This window comes from Dermacentor albipictus, chromosome 2 (assembly GCF_038994185.2).
Source record: "Dermacentor albipictus isolate Rhodes 1998 colony chromosome 2, USDA_Dalb.pri_finalv2, whole genome shotgun sequence".
In the NCBI taxonomy this organism is placed as follows: Eukaryota; Metazoa; Arthropoda; class Arachnida; order Ixodida; family Ixodidae; genus Dermacentor; species Dermacentor albipictus.
In genome coordinates this window covers 122,593,921-122,610,437 of record NC_091822.1, presented here as the reverse complement: position 1 = coordinate 122,610,437, position 16,517 = coordinate 122,593,921, and positions in this window count along the sequence as shown.

Here is a 16,517-nt window from a genome sequence, read left to right as displayed (position 1 = left end):
TTCCAGGCCAGGTAGCAAAGCGGCACAACTTTAGATAAGTCTTAGGGCCACTTGCATGCCCGGCGATGCACGTATCGTGAAAGTAGCGTAAAAGTGCTCCTCTCAGCGTGCGTGGAATCACCGCTTTGAAGGACTCGTGTGTATCCTTCTCCGCGGGAATGTATCTCAGCAGGACGCCGTCAGAGTCTAGCAGGTAGGAATCCAACGCGCTCACAGCATTACCAGCTGTTTCGGAGCGCCGCGCACCCACAGCAATACCAGCTGCGTCCATGTGCGCCGCGGCCGCGCCGCCGGGCTCCCGGAGCCCCTCAAACACTTTCTTACAAAACGGATCCTCCCGCTGTGCCTCTAACAGCTCCTTTCTGCCGAACACGCTCCCCACTGAACTGACGCAGTCCAAGTGGTTCACGCTTTCGTCCTGAGAAGGGGGTTCATCCGCCCTTCCTTCGGGACCAGCGCCGTCGAGCATTGTAGCAGTTACTCTGCTCTTCGGCTGAGTCACTGAGGGGTCACGATGGGTATTAATATTACCCCTCCTGACAACCTCAATCGTCGCAGCGGTTAGTCCGCTCTCAAGCTCAGTTTCGGGCGAGGTGAGTTGAGTAGTAATATCACTCTTCTCACAGTCAACGGGCGCGCGCGAAAGTGCGTCCGCCACAACGTTGTTCTTTCCTCTCCTGCAGCGAACGGTAAAATCGTATCGCTGCAGGAGAAGTGCCCATCGCGCGAGCCGGCCGCTCGGCTCTCCTAAGCGCCTAAGCCAAGTTAATGCCATATGATCGGTCTCAATTATGAATGGGACTCCATCAATATAGTAATCAAACTTTTTGAGAGCGAAAATGATCGCTAGACATTCCTTTTCGGTCACAGAGTAATTTTTCTCTGCGGGAGTCAAAGAGCGGCTGGCAAAAGCTACCGGGCGCAAGCTACCTTCGTGCTGTTGGAGCAAAACCGCTCCTAGGCCAAGGCCGCTGGCGTCCGTATGAATGACAAATTCTTTGTTCAAATCAGGTAGCCTTAACTCGGTGGTTTCCACGAGCGCGTTTACGAGGTTGCGCAGTGCCTCCTCTTGCTCGGGACCCCACCTCCACTGCTCACCTTTCCTCAACAGCATTGTCAAGGGGGCTTGCAGTGCAGCGCAGTTTGGGATGAACTGTCGATAGAAATTCGCCAGCCCCAAAAAGCGTCTCAGTCCGCCTATGTCTTCCGGTGACGGGTAGTTCAATAATGCCTGAACCTTGTCATCACACGGTAGAAGGCGTCCGTCATCCAGTTTAAACCCCAGTAGCGTTACTCGGGTTGCTGCGATCTGGGTCTTGGTCGGGTTTAGCGTTATCCCCGCAGACCTCAGACGCTCCAACACGTCCCTGAGATGGCGTAAGTGCCCATCAAAGGTACGCGAGTATACCACAACATCGTCCAGGTAAGCAAGAGCGTGGTGCCACCTTGCGTCACCCAAGACACGGTCCATCAGGCGCTGGTAAGTCGCAGGCGCACCGACAAGTCCGAATGGCATACGGGTAAACTGGAAAAGTCCCCTGTGACAAGTGAAGGCAGTCTTCTCTCGGTCACAGGGATCTACCTCCACCTGAAAGTATCCTCTGCTTGCATCGAGCGTAGTGAAGTACTTCGCTCCGCCAACGTTGGATACGATCGAGGGAATGCTAGGAAGCGGATATGCGTCCTTGCGTGTCACCTCGTTCAGGCGGCGATAGTCAACACAAAGGCGGGGCGTCCCATCCTTTTTAGGAACCAACACCACAGGAAAACCCCATGGGCTGTCCGATCTTTCAACAACGCCTGTATCGAGCAGTTCGTCCAGAGCGCTGTCTAGTGCTTTCCTCTTAGCCAAACTCACCGGCCGAGGATTGCACTTCCACGGAGAGGCGTCGCCAGTCTCAATTTTGTGCCTGTATAGCGTAGTGCAACCAGGCCGCTCTGTGAATACGGCATCATATTCAGTCAGAAGCGCTGAGAGGCGAGCCTTTTCCTCCCCCGACAAACTGCTTGAGTCGTCCAGCAGCGGGTGGTATCGTTCGCCCCTCACTGCGGCACAGTCTGCCACCGCAGCGGGGGTTATGGGCTGTGCGGGAGGGGAGCAGTTCCCCTCCGCGCCTCTTTTCTCAGCGCGGTTGGCCGGACGGCATTTCGACCCGGCCGCAACCGTTCTGAGGGACCTTTTCGGGCAATCGTTTGTTCGGTCTGCGCGCGAAGCATCATCGAACGAAGTTGTCTCTGACGCTTTTTGAAATGAAACGAAAGGTTTCAGGGTGCCACATGCTCGCTCCCTATATCCTCCGTTGCAGACGTCAATAACAATGCCCGTCTTGGCGAGGAAATCTCTACCAAGAATTATAGGAACCGACAGGCCGGGAAGGTGAGCTAGGCGCTGTCGCCTCACTCGTTTCTCCCACCGCACCACAAGCCTAGCAGCACAGCTCGCGTGTGCCGTGCCGCTGGCCAGTCGGAAGGTCACATTACTCTCTCTCAGTCGGATAGTGCTCCGACGGAGATGTTCACACACCTCGTCGCCAAATAGTGAAGCGCTTGCTCCTGTGTCTAACAGCGCAAAAAACCTGCGCCGGGCGACTGTAACCTCTATGAGCGGGACTGGCGTGTCGCTGGGCAATCCAAAACGACAAGCCAGCGGGGCAAGGAGTTCGTGTGTCTCACTTCGCACCGCTGTAACCGCCGCCGGCCATGCAGCACTGCTCAGCGGCGGCCCCGCTCGTTTCCCGAAAGCGCGTGCTCTCGGTTCGCAGGCTGTCTGCAATCCCGGGCGAAGTGCCCCGGCTGGTTGCACCGATAACAGAGGAGAGCCGGCCTTTGACGGGCTTGGCGTCCAGTGCCTCGCGCCGTTTGACCGTTATTCCTCTGTATCGACTGCTCCCTTGCAGGCACGCTCTGCTCTCGCATCATCGAGCCGGCATATCGACCACGATTCTGCATACCTCGGCCATCGGCAGCGCATGCTGCACGCATGGCATAAGTGTACGGATCGAGAGCCCGGTCAGATAAGCCCCAACCGTTTCTCAGTTGTCCGTCACTGAAAGCAACCGCACCACCTCCACCGGAACGAGTGCGAAAAGTGTCCCCGTTCCAGGCGCATCGCGGCTCAAGTGCCCACGACGCTGGGGGTGGAGGTCGGTATGAGCGCAAGGCGAGTATGTCCGCCTGTATGCGCTTTGCCTCCGAGGCCAGCTCATCCAAATCCCTGAACTTGCTGCCTCTTAGGTACGCTGCGAAGGTGGGATGAGCTTGTCGCGTGACTCTCTCCACCTTATCGCAGTTCGGAGCAGTAGGGTCAGCGGTACGATAAAGTTCGTCCATCGCCCTGACGTACTCGAGCAAGGATTCGTCCGGATGCTGAGTACGTAGCTCCAACTCGCGCCGCAGACGACGCTCGTAATCTGCGGGCAGGAATTCCTCGCGTAATCCCGCTCGGAACTCAGCCAGCGTGCTAGACCGGTAGCCAGTAAGCCGGAACCAGCGGGCAGCGTGATCAGTTAACGACACTGGTACGACGCGTTCCAGTATCTCGCCATCGGACAGCCCCGTTGCGCGCTGGTAAGTCAGCACGCGATCGAGGTATCCGTTGACGCTAACTGTATCATGATACCCGCTGTAGGTGGGTAAGTCCACCCTCACTCTCGGTCTAGCAGCGGCGGCAGATGTCAGCAGAGTGTTCTGCACGGCACCTGTCAACCTCTCAATCAAGCGCATCGCATCCTGCAACAGCGCCTGTTGAGGCTCGCTCTGGCCAGTAATGCCTGGCACAGGAGCAGAACGCGTCGAGCAAGTATGCCGCAGTGGCTCCATGCTCTCCGCAAACACTGGTGAAGGGTTCGGCGTAATGTGCCTCACGCCTTCAAGGGTACATCCTGCCGGAGAGAGCGCCTCATGTGTCGCGCTACCCTCTTCGAAGCTTATCAAATTCCCAGGGCTAGTGTTCGCCGCAGGGCATGACTGAGCGGTAGCAGTTACCGCCGCTTCGAATTGTTGCCTGTTGGTAGCAACCTGCGACAGCGTATACAACGGCTGTAAATCAGCCCCGTATGCTGCCATGGTTCGTTTGTGTCGTGGCAATCACTTACACAAACAGACTCAACCTGTCACACCTCTGGCCCCACGTTGGGCGCCAAATATAGGGGTATTACTCAGGCTCGCGCGTGCGCACCTGACCCTTCTCTGGATCGCACAGCGCCGGCGGAGCGGCAGTCGCTCCCTAGCACTTTCGCAGCAGCCCTAGCAGTCAGAGCTGTGACCCCTAACCCGCGGTTCGCAGTGAGTTGCGACCACGGCGGGTTCAGGCCAGTGGGGACAGGGTGAGTCTCGACCTAAGGTGTTTATTCACCTTGGTGTACAATGATTCCAACAGACAACAACAGCCACAACACACACAAATACAACACAACACAAAACCTCAGCGGCGGAGCATTCCGCACGTCTGGGGTGAAACAAACCGCACAATGTGGGAACCACAAAAGAGGCTGATAAGAGTTCAGCTCACCCAAAAGTGGATCCGCGCTCGGGCCCTGGGGCGGTGAGTCGCACACAAAGGCCGGGCGCAACAGGGGGGACGGCGTGCGGCGGTCTCAGCGGCTGATTTGAGATGCGGCCGTTCGCTAGCTCTTCTGCCGTGAGACAAAGATCCGTCGGGGGAATAGCGCTTCTCCCGAGCGGCGGAGAGGAGTCTCCCCGGTTCCAAGAAAGGGAAAGGAGGGAACGGGGTGCCTTGGCTGCAGCGTCGCGGCCAGGCGCGAAGAGCAGCGGGAGTGGCGAAGGTGCCCTTTCCTCGCTACCCTCCGCGAGCGAGCACGTGATTATCGCGTGATAACCGCGTGGCCGCTCCGGAGATATCGGGATGCGCGTGCGATCCCCACACATTAGAACTCGCTAAAGGACTGAACAGCTGAATCATTTGTGATGTCAACACTTGAGCTAGAGTCTCCGACAAGTTTGATGTTAATTGTTCCATAGCTTTGACAACGCCTTTTCGACCTCTGTCGCAATAGAATCAGAAAGGGCTGAGTTTGCAACCATTTGCTGACGGGCTGTCACTCCTGCATATCCCTTAGGTCTCCCCTGGACCTCAACAACACCATCACGGTGTGAGCAACGCCTCCTTTCAACTTGTCACAGAGTTGCATGCCCGCGCTCCTCTCAAGATGGCCGCCATTGCCGCAGCAGCAGCAACGCCGCTTGAACGGCGATGAGGGAGAGCGCTCCCCATTGTCCCCGAACCCGCCCGACGGGTTGATCACGTGGGTCACCTCAGCGCGGCGGAGGGACGCGGGGGCTCGGCGAGCGGCAGAGCAGCTTGGAGGACGAAAGGGCGAGGTCGTGCACCGGGGGACAGCTGAAGATGTGGTCGGCAGGCTGGAACCTCCAGGCCGAAGTCTTCGCCGTTTGACCGACAGACGGTGCAAGTCCGTCAGGATCTTCGGCAGCAAGGTTGCAGCAGCCCGACGCTCTTCAGATCGGGACCTCGGCAAGCACGCCCCAGATAAGCCTCGTGTTCCAGGCCGCTCTCAAACTTTCCGCCGGACTCTCTTTTCTAATCGCGTTTAATCTTTCATTTGTCTATCCATCGCGTGTTAATTCTTTTATGTTCTGTTAGTGTAGTACTTGCCGTATTTATTGTCGCGTGTATTTTTCATTTGTGTCGCGTATTTTGTTTGTTATTTCGCGAGTGTTAATAGTTCCCACGTGGTGGGCTTAGTGTCGCGCGAGTGGCGTCAGGGCGTGTGTTGTGTGACCCGCACGCTCTCCGCGAACTAGGCCCCGCTGCTGGTAATTTGTATGTTTTTTGAGTATGTCTCGGACATGATTTTATCTTATTAAATTGAATGTGCGTGTTGTAACGTCACCTCCCGTCTCATGCCTCTGGTTCATGGTCGATCAGGCGTGGACCCTATCGCCGGTCAGCAGTCGAACCCTCAATAAAGGCACGCGGGGTGGGTTTGTTGTCGCCCCATCCCCTCCGGTTCGGAGAGTGCGAACTACCCCACCAACAATCCTTGACACAACTACATCTATCATTTGAATTTCCTGTGATCTTGCAGGATAATTCGAGTAGTTGGCGGGGTGACCGCCTCCACAGAGACATTTCTCTTCTTTGGACGAACAATCGCTAAAATTATGGCTGTCTCCACGAGCATGGTAGCGGGGTGCAGATCTGCAGCCCGTGACGCTGTGACCGAATCGCCAACATTTGTTACATTGTAGAATGCGTGGAGCCAGAGCTTCTAGCTTGTAAATTAGGGGCCCGACCTTAATTTCTGTTGGCCGCATCGTCCCAGCACATGTAACTATGACTGAGTCTGTTGGTATCTTTTTATTTGTCAATCACTCGACTACACCGGTAAACGGAGATAACTCCCACCGAGAACATGTCTGAAATCTCTTAAGGGATTAAAGTGATGTCCACCCTCGTACAATGCCTCTAGAGCATATGCGAGATGTGGCGGTAGGAAACAACTCACCGGATGGGAAGCGAATGTGGAACAATTGGGCAGTTCTTTGACACAGGTCTGGTCTGGCGAGCAGCATATAGTATATATACTATGCTGCTCGGCAGAGGAGGTATACCTCCTCTGCCGAAGTGGCGGACCTCTGTGATTTGTCGGAAGTGAGGTGAGGCCTTCTGCAATTCCCCCGAATCGTCTTTGGGTTTTTCATATTGATCGTGCCACCGTCAGTAGGCACCATGACCACAGGAACATTGATGGCTCCACTGCGAAGAAAAAAACTCAAGCGGCAGCTCCTGAGGAGCTACCGAGGCTAACCACGGGCAAGCCCTGTAGCCAGGTGATGATACAGACATCAAGCAAGGCTAACACAAAAATACAAAAGAAAGAAAGGGTAACGTAAAATTACAAGCTGAGCAAAGAAAATAGCACCCGATACTTGACTTAATCTCCCAAAGCAGGAAAAGCCAGAATCGAGGAACGTGATTCCTAAGCGCCCAGCGTGTTGCGATCCACCACTTTCTTCTTTTTCAGGAGAAGAGGCCGGCGAACATGGCGCGTTGTGATTGCCCGAGCTGCATGTCTCTTCTTCATTTGTCGACGCTGGTTGACACGATGTCAGGGCAGTTTCTTTGGTTAGGGCGTCACGCGCAGTCGGAACCGCAGCTGACGCCGACGGTAAGTGGGGAAAGGCTCCAGCACCAGTGTCCGAGTTTGAAAGCCGCACAGGGCACGCGACCGCAAGGTGACCATCCCCACAACACCGACAAGGACGGTCACATCCGTCGCTTTCGTGGTCATGGATACAACAATGGCTACAGGACGCTGCGGTGCACTCTGCACGGTAGTTTGCCGGAGCCGCACCGACGACACACGCGTTGCAAGCCGCGGTAGTCAAACGTCACACGATGACCGGAGACTCGCAGGTAATTGGGGACCCGGGGTTGTGGTACTCATTTCGATACGAACGAAGCGGGTGCCCGTGAGCACGCCACGTCACCCGCTCATAAGACCAGCGTTGACAGACAGAACCTTGCCGTATGGCAATAGTGCCTGGACGAGGACTTCGTTCGCAACGAAGGAGGGCAAGAGGAGGCAGGTTACGTTGGTGAACTGCGGGCGGGCGGGAACGACAGGACAAAGGTCGCCACCGATGACAAGGCAGCCAGAATCGGCGATTAGAATCATGGAAGCCATGCTCCTGACGATTACTTGGAACAACATCGAAGACTTGGGCCTTCGAGGGAGTCCACGACGCTGTAGGCGCCATGACCTGAGAGGTGGACGTCCCGACGTGGAACACGCAGGGATGTCAGCAGAATGTGTTGTTCCTACCACGGTCACTGAATGAAAAAAAAAAAACAAAGGTGCGGCCTGCCTCGTGCAGGGAAAACGCTGTCATCCGCCGCGGAGCCACCACTCGGGGATCTGTGATCGGCATAGAAGATGCGTGAGGAACGCGCTTCGAACGCAGTCGCCCGTGGAAACCGACGCGCCCCGTCCCCGAGAGCTAGCGCCATTCGGTCTAGCGAAGCGGCCGAGAATAGCAACTACAGCTGAGACATTCGCTCCCATTGCAGCCCGACTGACGTCGTAGGCCACGCTTCTTTCTTATTTCCAGCGGCCGGGCCGTTGTTACATGGAACGAGGACTTAGCATATGGAAGTGCCGCGTCCCAGATTTTACATGTGCTCATCAACCCAACATCATCCGATCCATGATACATTGACTCCGGCACTCCCCCTCTACCCGGGCTGACTGCGCAGGGAGCTTCGGTAATACGGCCCAAAATCATGGCACGGTTTTGCTTGGATCCGCTGAACGTGCGCGCAAGCCTACATGGTATCGCTCATAACCACAGCAGTCACTCTGGTAAACTTTATAGTCTAGCTGAAAAATAGTTTGTCAATGTATGATTAACGAGAAAATCAGAATAATCTTCGTGCACCGCAAAGCCCTTAAAGCGCACAAACGCAATGTTGAAGGGCAGTGGGCACTGCGGCTGCGGCAAGGGCAACATGCCTAGAAATTCTTTCTGCCTCATGGTACAGGTCACGGCTGTTGACTCGGGAATCATCTGTCTGTCCACAACGGCATTAGCCCTAGCAGTGGCGCATGCGGCTGCAGATTCTACCATTACAGAAATCTGCACCGATTTCCAAAGTGCATACCGTTACTTCTTTCAAGGCGTAGCACCTAATACGGTCACACATCTTGCAAAAAAATTCCTTCGCGTCCCCACCAGGTGACTACCACGTGGGTACCTGGGCATGAGTGTGTCCCCGGGAACGAGCACGTTAATGCACATGTCCGAGGTCTTTCCCTGCGGACCCTGGACGACCACTCACCCAACCCCATGGAAAAACCAGGAGAGGGGATCTGCACCTACCACCAGATTACCGCGTATTACAGGGATTACCATTCCCTTACCGCCCATCAGAGTTCAATCTGGTGCCAGATCCAGACCAAAGCATTTATTTCTCCCTATCTGGCACATATATTTTACCCTGGTCTCCATAATCCTCAATGTACCACCTGCCGAGCGCCCCGGGCAGACCTTTTCCACTGTTTGTGGAGCTGCCCCACGCCCATGGCGGTAGCTAGAGCCTATTCCCAACCCTTCCTTTTCCTCGTGGCAGGCCGCTCTTCGGGCCACCTGCTCGAATGACCAGCTCTGGCTGGTGGACCGTGCTTGCCTAGAGATGTCGGCCAGGGGCTCCCGGACGTCTAGGGGCCCGACCACATTTAAATAGATCCAATAAAGTTTTATCCATCCATCCATCCATCCACAACGGAACGCAAGATGCCGCACGTGTCGATTGGGTTATCGTGAGGGAGACTGCATCAACGATTATCGACAGCTGCCGTTCATCGAGTTACACACTGATACTGCGTGGCTATTCACAGGAGCAACGACTCGTCCCGTGACCCCTCCGAAGGCTGCAAAAGCATCTCCAGAAACCTGGATCTTCAGTGGGCACTGCGGCAGCGGGAAGGGGCAACATGCCTAGAAATTTTTTCTGCTACATGATACTGGTCAGTAGTTACCTACCTGGATATTGTTACAGAAGTGATAATCGTTATTTGCTGCTGCTGCCCTATCCACTGGGTGCAGAATCTTTGCTGACATGTATTTATCCATTGCCGGTTGATTTGCTTGTTAGCGGAGATGTCATGAGGCGAACCCTGGTCCCGGTGATAGCGAAATGTTGGGTAAAATCTCAGAGGGCCAAGCCAAAATACATTCCTGCATAGAAAAAAAAATGCAGACAACTCAAGATGCGATAGAAAAGAAGATTTCTGCTCTAACGGAGCGCATAGACAAAGTTGATGAACAACTACAAAACCTCATGGCGCTAACCGCCAAAGTTCAAGAAGTAGAAGCAACAGCTATAGGGTTAAACAAAGAGATTGTATCACTGATGAGCAAGGTAGGTGAGCTAGAAAATAGAAGCCGCCGAAACAACTTGGTTACATATGGCATAGAAGAGCCACGAGGCGAAACTGCAGATGGCCTGCTAAAAAAAAGTGAAATATGGAATTTTCAAAGATAGATCTTTCAGATCTACAGAAAAGGCCTCTAATTCTGCTTTTGTCTGTCTTGACAAAACAGACAAAAGCTGTCTGTTTGTCTGTTTGTTTGTCTGTCTTTTGTCTGTCTTGACAAGACAGACAAAAGCAGAATTAGAGGCCTTTTCTGTAGATCTATATATAGATCTATATTATAGCATGCCAAAAGCAGAATTGCTTCAGTGCGTCCAGGAAGGCATTGGCAGTTTCGGCTCCCTGGCTTTTCAGAACGAAACTGGTATTCCGGAAGACAAATTCTTGGCTATGCTAGAACATTACCTGGCTTCCACCTATATTGAATGGGACAGTCGTTACCTGCAAAAGAGCGGCGTCTGCATAGGGTCGTGTTTAGCTCCGATCCTGAGTGACTTACTTTTAGCTCGTGCTGGCAGAACCATTTCTAGCAGTCTCGAGGGTAGTAGCGTAGTCAAAGTTTTTAGATTTGTTGACGACTTCCTAATTTTGGTAGATAAAAATTGCAGTGACGCCGACTTGGTGGTTAGTCAAACATTGACAACCTTCAGGCAGACTTTATCCCCCATTGAAGTGACCCACGAACTTTCGGTAGATTCCTCCATCAGGTTTTTAGATCTTAGATTGTTTTTAGCAAGTACCCACGTCCGTTGGCAGTATGAACCTCGGGCTACTAAACCTCTGCTGCCTTTTAGTTCCTCTCATTCTAAGCTAGTTAAACGCAGCATTGCCAACATGTGCCTGCTGAATGTTTTTAAGAAGTCCTGTCCACATCGAGCTGAGGCGAGTTTTCTTAAGCAGATTGACCGCCTGGAAGAGGCAGGCTACCCGCAACCTGTTTTAGTGTCCGTAGCGGAAACAATCCTGAAGAAGTCGCGAATCCGCCAACCGGACCAGGAGTCACCCCGCGAAAAAGAAAAAGTTGCTGTCACACCCTACATACACCGCATGTCACATAATTTGAAAAAGATTGCAAAGCGAGCTAACGTAAATGTCGTGTTTTCTGCCCCGTGCAAGCTCTCTAAGCTATGTCGAATGACCAACCCTTATTCCCGCAAGGCACCGGCCTGTGCTACAAAGCACGAAAACAAATACGTAGATTGTCAGGCAGGAGTTGTTTATGAGATTCCGTTAGATCGTGGTAAAAAGTACGTGGGCCAAACAGAGCAGTGCCTGAATGACAGGCTGAGGCAACACAATAACAAAGTGAACAATGGGAGGGAGGGCCACCTGGCAATTCATTGCAGAAATTGCAGATGTAAGCCAGACTTCCACGCCTGCGCTGTGGTTGCCAGAAGCCGTGACAAATGGGTTAGATTAATAATTGAGGCCAAAAGAATCATTGAAGCAGCTGATAACTGCGTAAGTGTTGCATCCATATCACTGTCACGCAAAGAACTGCTTTACTTGAACGCGAATGCGCCCTGAGAAACTGTGATTGCGCTCCTAGTATAAATCGGTGGCGTTTTTTCAAAAGGCGCCCTGTGTGTGTGTGTGTTTCTTCTTTGTCCTCCGTCATTTTAGCGCCTTCACTTCAGAAATCATGCTTAACCAACACGCCCAACTATCCATCCTAAAGTCGAAAAAAAAAATGGCTGTGGCTTAGGTAAGGTTAAGCCCAGGATGCGAAGCATACTAGCCTTTATTTTAGTTGTTGAACCACTGTTTAGCCTGGTGAACTGCTGTTGCTTGGCTATATTTGGTTCGGCTAGACGAAGAAACAACTCATGCATTACTTCTTCGCCTTCAAGAGTGGAACGCGACAGCGTTCCCGTCGACCCGCCAAGGGGTGTAAGACAATGGGCTACAGGGCAGCGACTACGCGCCCCGCATTGGACGCGGTGAGCGTCGAGCAAAGCAGCGTTCGGCGCGGCAACGAAATGTGCGCCTGAGCAAGAGACGCACGCCTTAGAAACAGCGCGTTTCTAAGGCAACACCGCATTCACTAGAGGCGCTTTTGTACCGCTTTGAAGCGTTGTACTCGTGGCTCAGTGGTAGCGTCTCCGTCCCACACTCCGGAGACCCTGGTTCGATTCCCACCCAGCCCGTCTTGCAAGAGTTGAGCCAAAGCCACTTCTCCTCTGTCGTGACGTCACGGTGTCACGTGATTTCATGGTCACCGCCGCGCCTGAGGAGCTGGGTTGAGCCCTCGTAATATGCTTCGCATAAAAGAACACGAAGTCGACGCCGACCTCATTGGCAAGAAAAATTGCACTACGTGAACGCCATCACGTAGAGGTGATGTTGTTGGGGTACTTGCAATGACCCAAGTTGACGCCAAAAAAGGTTAATTGATGAGCGTCAAATGCCCGTTGCCTGTTGGGGCACACACAGCGGCGTAGCTAGGTTGTCTAGCCCCTGGGGCCCATAGGTCTTCTGTCACCCCCCCTCCCCCCAGGTGTAGCCGGGGGAAAGAGGGGTGTCTTCAGACGTCATAGTCATTCGCTCACATACGGCTTCATGCGGACAACGTGCACAAGTTCAGGGCGGTGTGTGCGGCGCCGTGTACAGTTGGGATTATCGGGAACGACCTCGTAGGTGATATCACTGAGTCGCCGCAATACCCGATATGGTCCGAAGCATCGCCCTAACAGTTTCTCGGAGAGGCCTCGTTTCCGTATGGGTGTCCAAACCCACACCCTGTCGCCGACTTCATAGGTAACTATTCTACGGTAAAGATCGTAGCGGCCTGCGTCGTAGTCTTGCTGCTGGCAGTTCCGAAAGCGCGTGAGCTGCCGAGCCTCTTCTGCGCGTTGCGTAAACACATCGGCGTCCTTATCAGCGTCAAAGTCGTGTGGAAGCATCGCATCCAACATCGTTCGTACATCTCGTCCGTGAACAAGGGTGAACGGAGTCATGCGCGTCGTCTCTTGCTTCGCCGTGTTATATGCGAAGGTAATATAAGGTAGAATGTCGTCCCAATTTTTATGTTCAACATCCACGTACACTGATAGCATGTCTTCAATGTTTTTGTTTAGGCGCTCTGTTAACCCATTGGTTTGTGGATGGTAGGCGGTTGACTTTCGATGGGCCGTTCTACTTAGTAGCAAGACATGATCTAAAAGTGCAGCCGTAAATGCGGTTCCTCGGTCTGTTATTACGACGGTTGACGCGCCGTGTCGCAACACCACATGCTCAATGAGAAAGCGCGCTACCTCGGCTGCTGTGCTGCTCTGAATTGCCTTTGTTTCAGCGTAACGTGTGAGATAGTCGGTTGCGACGATAACAAAGCAATTGCCTGCAGTAGAAGTACGAAGTGGGCCCAAAATATCCATTCCAATTTGATCAAATGGTCTTCGAGGGACCTGGACGGGTTGTAGGAGGCCGGCTGGTTTCGTCGGAGGTAACTTGCGCCTCTGGCAGTCGAGACAAGTGCGAACGTGATGTTTCACGGTGGTGGTAAGTCTCGGCCAGTAGTACCTTTGCTGCACTCTGGCTAATGTTCGGGTGTAGCCTAAGTGACCAGAAGTCACCTCGTTGTGGTAAGTTTGAAGTACTTCCGTACCAAGAGCTGCACGAATGACAAGCAGATAGGGGGACCCGGTCGAAGAAAAGTTTTTTTGTAAAGGACCTTGGCCCGTAAACAAAACGACAACAGTCATCTTGCGAAAACTCTAGGTGGTTCGCAGATCTTCCCTCCAAGTAATTGATTAGTTCAAGCAACTCAGGGTCGTCCCGTTGTTGCTGCGCGATAACGGATGTGTCCATAACGCAAAGAAATGGTGAGTCTTCTTCTTCGATCGGGCGGAGCAGGTGACTCTATCGGCGATCGAGACAAGCAGTCAGCATCCGTATGTCGTTTCCCCGACTTGTACGTGACAGTCATGTCAAACTCTTGCAGCCTTAGGCTCCAACGCGCCAGTCGTCCAGAAGGATCTTTAAGGTTTGTCAACCAACATAGTGGATGGTGGTCGCTGATAACTGTGAAGTGGCGGCCATACAAATATGGGCGAAATTTCATAACCGCCCATACCACAGCGAGGTATTCTTTCTCAGTCGTGGAGTAATTAGCCTCTGTACGTGAGAGTGTTCTACTTGCATAGGCAAGCACTCTTTCTGTGTCGTCTTGCCGCTGCACAAGAACAGCTCCCAAGCCAACATTGCTGGCATCAGTGTGAAGCAATGTAGGAGCGGTCTCATCAAAGTGAGCAAGCACTGGAGGTGTCTGAAGACGTTGCCGCAAGTCGTTGAATGCACCTTGCTCTTCGTCGCCCCATACAAAAGCAACGTCGTCTCTCGTCAGGCGAGTTAACGTCGACGCAATGCGCGCAAAGTCTGCAATAAACCGCCGGTAATAGGCACAGAGGCCGAGGAAGCGCCTGAAAGCCTTTTTATCGGTTGGTACGGGAAACTGTGCGACGGCTGCAATTTTTTCAGGATCCGGCCGGACACCTGCGTGGCTGACGACGTGACCGAGAAACTGCAGTTCCGCAAAGCCAAAGTGGCACTTCTGCGGCTTCAGGGTGAGGCCGGCGGACCGTATGGACTGCAGAACCGCTTCAAGCCGTTCGAGGTGTTCTTCAAACGTTGCGGAGAACACGATGACGTCGTCGAGATACACTAAGCAGGTTTTCCACTTCAGACCCGAAAGCACAGTATCCATGAGGCATTGGAACGTAGCAGGGGCAGAACACAAGCCGAAAGGCAAGTCTTTAACTTCGTATAGGCCATCTGGCGTCACGAAAGGAGTTTTTTCACGGTCTCTCGTGTCTACTAAGGTTTGCCAATATCCACTTTTTAAGTCCATTGAAGAGAAGTAACGTGCCTGTCGAAGCCTGTCGAGTGATTCATCTATACGTGGAAGCGGGTATACATCTTTCTTTCTCACCTTATTTAGATTTCGGTTGTCCACACAGAAACGCAAGCTGCCGTCTTTTTTCTTGACCAGAAGTACAGGAGATGCCCAGGGACTCGTTGATGGTTGGATCACGTCATCTTCAAGCATTTTTGAAGCTTGTTGTTGTATGGCTTCACGTTCTCTAGGAGCCACACGATATGGATTTTGGTGAATTGGTCTTGCCGCATCCTCTGTAATTATTCGGTGCTTTGTTAGAGGCGTCCGACCGACGCTGGACGTCGACGCAAAGCAGTCGTTGAACTTGGCCAATAGCGTAAAAAGGCGCTCTTGTTCGTGCTGCGACAAAGCAGTGCTAACGTCAAGCACAAGAGCTGGGTCTTGCGTAGGCGCTTCTTCGTGTAGTGGACAGCAGCCACGAACATCCGCAACGGCGTCCAAATAAGCCACAGCCGTGCCCTTGGGAAGGTGCCGTCGCTCTGTGCTAAAATTTGTTAGCAGCAGGTTTGTGCGCCCGTCGGTGACATTCACGATTCCTCGTGCGACCAAGATACCGTGAGTAAACAACAACGTGGTTATTTGGTCGGCCACCCCTTCGCAACAAAACGGTATGTCACATGCTACCGAAACAAGGGCACACGATCGAGGGGGGATGACGACGTCGTCTTCTGTTAGACGAAAGGAGTTGTGTTGCGGCGATAAGCAATGAACTAAACCGGAGCTCTTATAAAACGTCACCATGCGGTCCGGGATGCTAATTACGGCGCCATATTTTTTTAGGGAGTCCATTACAATAATCAAATCTTTGCAGCATACAGGAAGGACAATGAAAGCGGCCACGAAAGAAGAATCCCCGATGTTAACTCTAGCAGTACACCTTCTAGTAGGCATCAGTAATTGGCCGCCTGCCGTCCTTATGTGAGGTCCCGTCCATGCCGTCTTTACTTTCTTCAGGCGGAGGACGAGTTCCTGACTCATTATACAGAAGTCGGCACCAGCGTCGACTAACGCTGTCACTGGCTGCCCATCCACGAAAACATCAATGACGGCGCTCACAATTTCTTCAATGTTTATCGGCTTCACGTCATCTGCAGCGAGAATGTTGGGGGTTTTTTAGCGTCTTGCGGTGGGCCTGCAACCTTGCCCCCAGAGGTCGCCGCCTTCAGTTTTCCCGACGGGGGCTGGGCGACCTTCATCCTCTGAGCTCCGCAAAAGTACGTCCAGTAGATGAAGCCATCTGACGTGGAGGGATTGGAGAGCGCGAACGACGGCCGAAATCGGACCGATCATTGGGCACGGATTCGTCACTCGGGTGCGCTCTTGGGGGTCCCTGAAAAGCAGCGTCGTCGCGGCGTAGCATTTGCACGTCGACCATAGGACCACGGACGAAGAGGTCGAAATGATGTGTCACGATGCCAGCAATGACGCGAAATATGGCCGGCGCCTCCGCAGTGAAAACAGAGCGGGCGCCTATCGACAGTGCGCCATACTTCGGTTCTACGAAGTTGCGGCCGTCCCGTAGCGTCGTTTTGCGGCGGTGACCAAGACGCGGCGAACGACGGCTGGCGGTATGACTGGAGCGGCATAACGGCTGCGCGCTTCGAGGCCTCCTCTTGCGGCGGCGACCAAGGAGCGGCTGTCGGAGGCTGGTAATACGGCGATGTGGTTGTGACGGGCGGTGGACATCGGACAGCGGCGGCGTAACTCAG